Source organism: Perna viridis, chromosome 14, assembly GCF_037379345.1.
Source record: "Perna viridis isolate PV_CMFRI_1.1 ecotype Kerala chromosome 14, ASM3737934v1, whole genome shotgun sequence".
Classification (NCBI taxonomy): domain Eukaryota; kingdom Metazoa; phylum Mollusca; class Bivalvia; order Mytilida; family Mytilidae; genus Perna; species Perna viridis.
The window spans coordinates 17552603-17562332 of record NC_142458.1 but is presented as its reverse complement, the minus strand read 5'-3'; positions in this window follow the sequence as shown (position 1 = coordinate 17562332).

Sequence of the window (9730 nt, the reverse complement as noted above, 5' to 3'; positions counted from 1 at the left end):
TACAGTGTCTAATGCGTCATGCATAATTTATCGGTGTTATCTTCCTTCAACATGTTCAACCAGTTAACGAAAGTTTATTTTCTACCTCAGCAAAACAAAAAGCTTCTAACATTTGTTTATGTTGACATTGTTTTGTTTTTATTTCAATATGATTGATTTTATTTATTCGATTGAATTCAAAATTAATGATATGTGTAGTCTGATGCAATTAACTTTAGGAATAAACTTGTGTATGTTTAATAGAAGTAACGCGGTTTCTATTTTCTAAAATCACTGCAGTTATGTTCATAATAATTAAAGGCGAAAAATAGATCACTTGCAATTTGAGAAGTGGCAATATGTTCTAGCAGCTTTAAACAATTTTCAAAAGCTATTCTAAAGACGCACGGTGTCACTTGCTAATACAGGTCTTTTACAATGGACAAACATTAGATCATAAAAAGTATAAATAAATACACAAAAGCAATGACTCTTTAGTTTTTGATTCCTGACAAATGAACGAGAATGGATATGTACATTAGTTTTGATGATAGAAGATTGAAATTTCTGTAGATAATTGCTTCTCTAATGAATAATTTATATAACTAGAAAAGAATATTACTAGAAAAGACTGTTAAGTCCACTTAAGACAAATTTGGTAATTCATGGGCGCTTTTAAGGAGTATATATTTGAAAGTTTTTTATTGATCCAGTTTAGCTCCTTTTCCTGGATATAAAAAAAATACACTTCCAGTTTTAATTTGCAAACTTTATTGTGAGACATTATGTAACAAAATTTGTAAGTGATGCTATAAATAATATTTTCACACCTCACCATACTAAAGATACATGTGCCAGAAAATGTATCAGTGATATTAAAACAATAAGTATTACTACTTATTGGAAGAATATGTGTAAGAATCAGGAATTGGTGATACATCTGAAACTTTGTAGATCCCTATGAAACATCTCGTCCATTTGATCAATATACTTCTGAATTCATCTTCAAAAAATAACAGTTGTAACGAGGAAGCGCAAATGATCTACTTTTAAAGAGCTGTTGAACAAATCACATCCTCATATGCCAAGTATCGTTCCGTTTGTTTATCATTACTTTATATTACGAAAACTAACAATTACCAAAAATTACAATGTCAAAATTAATACAAGTGTTGAGTGTATGCAAATATGATTTATAGTACTACTGATTGCAAGAATGTCTTCTGTTTAGGTAGTTACAAACATCTTTGGTTTAGAGACTATATCCCATTTGTACACAACTACATTTTACTAATGACTTTAAAAAACATGAAATATGAATGTGGTATCTTTCAATTAATACGCTAAGCATTATGTAAAGGAGGCAGACCCTGGGTAAGGGATATACCTCTTGAAACAGTCATATGTTTGTATGATATTCAATATAACCAAAGAGTTACAAGCTTCCATTTGAAACAGAATGAAATCAGTACAAGTTACTTTAATGCGATGAAAAATGCTGAATGCATACGTTCCAATCCAGTTGTATCCCATACCCTAGAAAATCCTCCTTCAATATTGTATTTTGTCTATCATGACTTATTTTGAAACTGTTCGTTTACTTTGTCTATAGTGATTACTGGCATATATTAAAATGATTAAAAGCGTGTTGTTTCGCCACTTATACCAGGACTGTCGTTGTTCGTAATGGAAATACAAGTGATTAAGTGGAAAACACTTAAATTAAAGTAGAAACGATGAACAAGAAAGAGTCTAACTGTTTTCAATAATACTGAAAATAAAATTAAAATAAATTTATATTAACTTTAAATATTAGGCCTTGCATTCGAAATCAGGTTCAAATTGCATGCATACATTTCGTTCCGTAACGCATGAATACATGTACCTATTGCTAGGAATTTGAAAGGAACGGTATTTTTAATAGTTTATTGTCGACCATTATTTTGTTCCCTTATTATGTTTTTTCCTTTAGTTACAATGTTTCTTAATTTTATGAGAAAACCAAAATGGCATGGTGAGTTTTGCTAAAAAATTATACATTATCAAAAAAATTATAAAAATTAAAAATTTTACAAAAAAGTTACTTTCAAAGCGAAGTGCCAATTTGGTTATTTATTACATCCCTAAGGCTTATATTTGCAGGTATTTATTGCCATGAAATGTTTCCTCCTTCTCACGATCGATGAATTGCGCGGTAAAATGTGCTTTTTACAGCGGAATGTTCATTTTCGTCTTGCAAAGTAATGTACACCTGTATACAATGTATATGGTAGAGTAAATTCGGCAAAAGACTGTCTTGATATTGTGGTATCGTACATCCACGGCGTACATGATTTTCACCTGCCTTGGACGAAATCTGGTGTGCGGTAATTAAGTATACTAGCCTCAAATGCACACATTTGTATTAAACTGAATATCATTAAGGTATATGAATACATTTTCAAGACTTTGTATTTGTAATAACTATACTCTCTCTCTCTATCCTCTGGTTTTGAATAAAGAAATTATGCATAAGGAACTCGGCGGGTGTTTCAAGAAAAAAGAGGACGTTTACCCTACCGGTAACAAAAGTAAGTCCTGAGCAGACAAAAGAGGAAAAGAAAACTATAACATGTTGAACAAAAATAGTTTCCATGGTGGAGATATATATATTGTTACGATCAATGAGTTCATGATGACGAACATAAAACTTCTGTAATGATGAATTCATTATTGTAGCAATAAAAACTTGCTCCAGAAGCCTAATTGTAAGAAATCTAGCGTGATAATACAAAAGTTGTGGTAAGCTCTTGCATAACAATGGAGTTGTGATATGAAAACTCCATAAGTAAGTGCTGAAGGGATATTTCCATAGGTGAATGGAAAGTAGACATTACGGTAAGACAAGCTGGTCAACTGTTTTCTTCCACCATCAATCTCTTTGTGTAGGGCAAGATATCAAGCTGACTTTACAGTGTCTATAGTATCCTTTGTTTGTTTGTTTGTTAGGGTTTCACGTCCATGCAGCAATATTTCAGCTATATTCAGACGATGAACATAAAATGGATGATAAAATGAACATAAAATGATGATGAAATGAAAAAAAGGATAAGGATGGGACACAAGGATTAAAGGATCGACAAAATTTTATTGCCACTAGAAAAGGGGGAATGGGTAAGGTCGGGCAATTAAGCCTCCTGTGGCGGAGCGCAAAGGTTCCTACTCCTATCGAATACCACAGCAGGATTCTTTAACGTGCGAGGAACGTGACATCTTTCCCAATACGCTGCACCAATTCGGTTTGCGGTCAGGTTTTCCGTATTATAGCCTGAAAATCGCAGCATGAAACACGCCAGGGATACCCATTCCACCACCGGGGGCACACATCCCAGTTGATCTGTGGACAGAGCGCCTAGCCCCCGGCTACGTTTCTGGGCAATATTTAGACGCCTTTTACGACAAGCTTAGCGCTGCTGCAGGTCTATTCTTTTAACACCCGGAACTGCACGGGACGTAGTATCCTTTGTATCAAGTTCTTCATGTTCTTTGGAGTCGATGCGATGTATCAAATCCAAACGTCCAAATACGTCCACCACACTGAAAAAATTTGCTGTCGAAAACAAATCCCAGCACTTTCCTTAGTATAATGGCAAAATAATTTGTAATTTTTTGTTTACAGATAGTAAAGAATCTATACAAAGAACTACATATTTGTATCTAGGTGTATCTTCTTTTCTTTGGAGTTACAAAGGTGTGGAAAATAGAAGCATAAGAAGTTGAAAAATCATAGGCATTAATGCTATTGTGTTCTGATAACAATCTTTTATTGAGGGTTTTCAGTTTGCTCGACATGTTCAATAACATTAAAACGTCTAAGACATGCATTTATTATCAAGACAAATTAACCTGTCATTAAGCGTTAAAAGAGTGATATTAAAGCTTACTTAACTGTTGGGTTAGGATTAAATAGTATTTTTGTTTCTGCAAAATGGTTTTGAACATTTAAAGCACGAAAAAATTAATTAAATTATTATTACAATTTCATTCTTTAAATGATTAATTTTTCGGCAGAAAATGATACTTTCACGAATTCCATGTATATCATATGTCGAAATTTCTGAAACCTAATACCCTGAAAGGGCAGAAACTGTGTTAAATTTATAACATATTATGATTTGTAATCGGCTCTGGTGTCAGTTCACACAGCAGTTGTTGAAAGTTCCGGGAAAGCAATATTGATGTTCATGTCAAAACACTTCAAATGACCAAAAAAAAGCCACATGTGGTAAATAAATATAGAAATAATGCATATCACTTTATGGAATGTATAGATTGTTTCATATACGTATCTATTTGGTAAACAAACTTGCTGCACTTTAATTCTAAAATCCGCAAGTTTAGATCCTTTTCCCATGCTTTAGTGTTTGCATTTAAAGCTATATTGTTGCAAAAGGGTAGCCGTAGAAAAAAGGTTTACATTCAAATAGTGTGAATGAATAGCATTGCTTTAATATTTCACGAAGGAAGCTTTACACAGAAGAATTTATCACTGAGATATTTTAATTAAATGTGACAAAACAAAAGTCTAGCCATTTTATCCAAAACCACAAAAACATCGTTTTGTACATTAAAGTCGCAAAACGGAAAACGAAACGATTTTTTATGAAGTATGAAAGGTAGCGACTATTCTTTACGTAGCTATCAATAATGTTGTGTTAAAAAAATAAATTACCTAAAAGTAAGTTATCAAACTGCTACATGCATTTGGTGTATGTTCGATGTCATAGTGAGATCTGGTAAATGGGAGATGGAACTCAGATGATATTAAAATCGACTGAGGGGAACTGAAGATACCAGGATTTAAAGTGTAATAAATAAGGCACGAGTGGACCCATCTCATGTCTGTGAGGTCCCTCCGAATTCCAAATATTATGCTTGTAAGGGATGAGTTGAAATTGAGTCTAAAAAATTTCACAGAACAGATTCTCTTTACATGCGTGTGCCTATAATTTATATAAACACTATATTCAAGACATTGACGGGAAAAACAACTTAAGACACACATCTTAACTATTTGAAAAACATGTTATTTTTAGTCACGCAACAATACGATATTTGCACAAATGAAGAACAATTTTAATACATATTTTTTTTTCATATGACATAAATATTTCATATGCATACATGTATGACACTGTGAAGTCAGTCTCATATCTTGACCTAAACTTAGAAATCGATGGTAAAGAAAAACTGTTGATCAAACTTAACGACAAACGTGATGACATTTCTTTCAGCATTGTCAACTTTCCTTTCATCTCTGGGAAGATTTCTCCAGCACCTGCGTATAGAGTGTTCATATTACAACACATACGTTATGCCAGGGCTTGCCGAAACAACGCAGACTTTTTGTATCGCGCTAGAATTCTAACAAATAGGCTTCCGGAACAGGTTATGTTGCTACAAGATTGAAGTCATCAAGATTGTTGTCAGCCATGGAAAACGTATACTTAAATTGATGTGGACATGAATGAGGATTTTTGGGGCGTGCAATTTCTTTTGTGCTTGATATGATGCTATATATTGTTTTCACTGTTGTAAAGTGCGAGGTATTCTTGTTCAAATCTGAGCAATTAGGGGAAAAAAGCTAATATGCGTAGAAGTACAATATTAAAGTGGTCATTTATTAGATGTCTGTTAAAATAAGTATCGGGCGAAACTAGTTTTCTTTTTTAACGATAATGACTGTAACGTTATCTCGCAGCAATACCTTACGTAACGACTATTGCGTTAATGTTGTTTTATTAACCCTTGGCATAGAAACATATAAATGTGAAACGATATGAATTTGATACAGGACTTGCTTGTGGTACACTTTCCATTCTTTGATATATTGGAAATGGAGAACGGGGGAGTGCTAGGGCAATTAAAAAAAATGGGGAAATCAGTTTTGATATTATTATATTTACATAAATGATATATAACAGTATTAAAGTCAATTATTCAAACGTTGAAAATTTAGTAAATATAAACTGAAGTTCAAGATTTAAACATAAGGTAAAAAGCAATATAAATTCATCGATAATAAGGAATGCTCTATGACAAAAGACGAATGAAAACATAGACATTGGGGTATGGGGATAGTATATGTTTTAATGGGGAGTTTGTATCGTTCAAGAGCTGTAACTGTTGAACATACATCGCGTTAATTATGCATATGACTAGAGTATTTGTTTGTTTGATATTTAAAGAAGTATAACGATGATAACTTTACCTGATTACTGAAGTAAGTATGCAGTGAATAACTAGTAATACAAAATTAGTATGCAAATACATGAACTACTCTGGTATTTTTTGGAATAAGGTATAAGGATTTTGAAGAGAAAAAAGGTATTCAGATACATACAATACATGGAATATGAAATACAACACAAAGAACTGCTCTTAAAAAAATAGAAGTATCAAATATAGATATGCCTCATTAATGCTGCCTTCAAATTAGAGCTACAGATATAAAGCGTTTTGGAATGTATTTTTATCAAGTTCATCATAGCAGCATACACGATATGAAGAAGCAAAACTAAACTGACAAATAGTCACTTTTTATCTCAAAAATCCTACTTAAACAATTAAACTAGAAAAATAACACGTTTGATTCCTAACTTGTCGTGAGACCATGCACTGTGTACACTTTAAATTTAAGATTTTTACATCCTACTTAGTGACTGACAAGAGTGTTTATGCACACCTCAGATCCATAAATGCATCAGAACAAACAAATAACCAAATAACTGAATCCTCTTTGATATTAGCTCGGGTTGGACTTTATATTGATTCAACAAACTTTAAATATGCCAAAGTATGCCAATTTATCGGGATAGACTTGGACTGTACTGGAAATGCTATTCGTCAAAATGTAAATATCAACTTCATGGAGCGTCAAAAAAGCTGACAGAGGGATGTCCTACACCAAGACAGTATCAATTTATTTGTACTGAAAATGTACATTTTTAGTTGACGATGGTAAGATTATAATAAACGAAGCAACATTTAAGGGACAACCAATTTATTTGATAGGTTGAGCCGTGAGGGAAAAAGGGGAGATAGAAGTTAATTTTATTTTTGCCGAAGAATAAGTCCAATTATGGTCCTTTTTCTCCATTTTCAGGGGAAATGATATTGATTTTCATAAACGATCAACAACAAAACCATTTAAAAAGAAATTGTTACCCTACCAGTGCACCTGGTCCATGCTCCCAGTTTTTAGTGGAGTCCGAGTTGTTTATTGCTTTTGTTACTTTGAATGTCTGATTTTAGTAACTTTATGTTCTTTGTTGTGTATGTCGGTTTTCCATGTCTGGTCTTTGTCCTTAGATTACATGCATCTGATTACCGCTATAACCTTGGTTCCTTTGATTACTCTTTCCACTACCCAACCTACCCATATCAAATTAACCCCAACAAAAATATATTGTATAGACGAAATTTGGTTTGGATTTACCCGTAGAGGAAACAATTTTTTTTACCAGTCTGTCAGTCCATTATAAGTTTTCATGACATTTTTGCTAAATGCAATTGCGATATTGAAGTTATATTTTGTACACAGGTGTATATATTAATGAGTTACAGATCAAGTTTGAATTTTGTACTAGTTCGTACATTTTTGAACGAGTTGTGCCCCTTTACTTTCTGTAAAATTACTGTTTGACCAGTTTTCGACACTTTTTTTTCTAAATATTATATATTGATGAGTTACAGGTAAATTACATTGAATGATTCGTTTCGGTTTGTTGATTTTTACAGAAATTACGGCACGTGATTTTTGTTCAATTTCATAGAAATAACAGCCTTCCTGACTTTTATTCTAAACGCTTTCTTCGATCTTATTGAAGGCCCAATATGTGGACGGAAGGTTCTTTAATTTTAAATATGATAAACTATGTAATAATGAAAATGTTCACTAAAAATGAAGCTGTGCCTTGGGGTGGACACCATTTCCTTGCTAAAAATATGAACAGAAGTTGACCATATGCAAAAAGTACAAAATTTGACAGAATATCTGAATATTGGTAAATTTCAAACAATTGTTGTATCATTTCAATGCAATGATTATCAGAAGTCTTTTTCACTTCTGTAATGGATTCAAGTCTCAAATTCAAAATCAAATCACTCGACACTTTATTATCAATTTTCGGTTGTATGTTAGATCAACTAGACCCTTTATTGCCCATTGTCCTTTTACACAACGGAAGACCATGATGAGCAAATATGCATGAGAAAAATATTGCAATCTGATTTGATTGAAGACATTTCATTTGACTCTAACTCTAAACATTGAATCAGGGGTTATCTTTGCATACTCCAGCTAGTTTCTTATCAATACACTTTACCAGGAATCACATTATTTACACCTAAAATTACTTTTTTACACGCTTTCAATTCATAATTTATTGAATATACAAGGAAACAATGAATTTGTACAATTTATAGAAATATACTGTTCAAAACAAGTAATAAATCATGACACAGTAGCTGTATAATACTAAAGTGCATAACCACCAAAGTCAGTCATTTTTTGTTATCTGGATGAACCAGATAGTGTCAACAGCAGTAGGTTTGCCTGTCCAGAGCCAGCATGTCAAAAGGAGTTTGTTTCTTTCTGTGATCATGAAAGGAACATTTTGAAAGGATCACATCGGTATTTTAAATTGTCAGGAACAGATGTTGTCAAACAAATGTAAGTTGACAAATACAACACACAGTAATTGAGGAATCTGTAACCATATGTTTCACAGAAGATGCCGTTGATAAAGGATGGGCTTTAAAGAAAACTCGTCGAAGAATTCGCTTTTCTCCCAAAGTTAATACTTTCTTGAAACACATTTACGATGACAGTGAAAGAACATAATATGATGATTTGTGAGAGGTTAAGGAAGCAAAGAGGGAATGATGGATCAAAAATCCTATCCCCACTTGAATTGCCATCTGTTAGCTAAATTTAAAGCTTGTTTGCAAGTTTCACATCCAGGCAACGTTCAAGGTAGGACAGATTTTGTAGCATAGGACACTGACCCTGTAAATGACCTCAAGAATGTGTTGTCTCAAATAACTTAACTGATAAGATTTTGTGTACAGGTCTTTATCAACTTTATGTACTGTTAGATAATTGTAATGTCACAATCACAAAAGCATAATTGACTTGACTGGTGTTATAAAACATTTATGTATTTTTGCATTAGTTAGAGCCCCACATCAAACATCATGCTGTGTCCTGTAGTTTTCAACTTATATGTTTGTATTTGATTTTTGAAAAAAAAACAAAATACAATAATAATATATAATTTTACACATATGGTAAGGATGTACAACGTACATATCAATTTGTAATTTAGAAGAAAAAAAGTTTTGTTTTTATCAACATTTCTCCTCTTTCATGTGTGCATTTGTTTGTGAGTTAATTTGAACTTAAATCCAACTACCTGTTACCTGAACATGAACATGGGCAAACTAATTGTCTGCTTTAATTTTGGTCCCGCCTGCGACTTGGGCTTTGCTTTTCCTGCTACGTTATCGACGGTGAAGGCGTCCTCCAACTTAACATTAAGTTTTCTGACAAGTTCATTTAAACATGAACACCCTATGCCAAATCAATGATATTTAGTGATTCATTTGATTTGTATTTTGTCTTATGAAGAAATGATGTGTTTTAAGCGTTGTCTGAAAAATGCAAAATTTCATCATTTTCATATCTGTGTAGGATATACAAGAACATGAG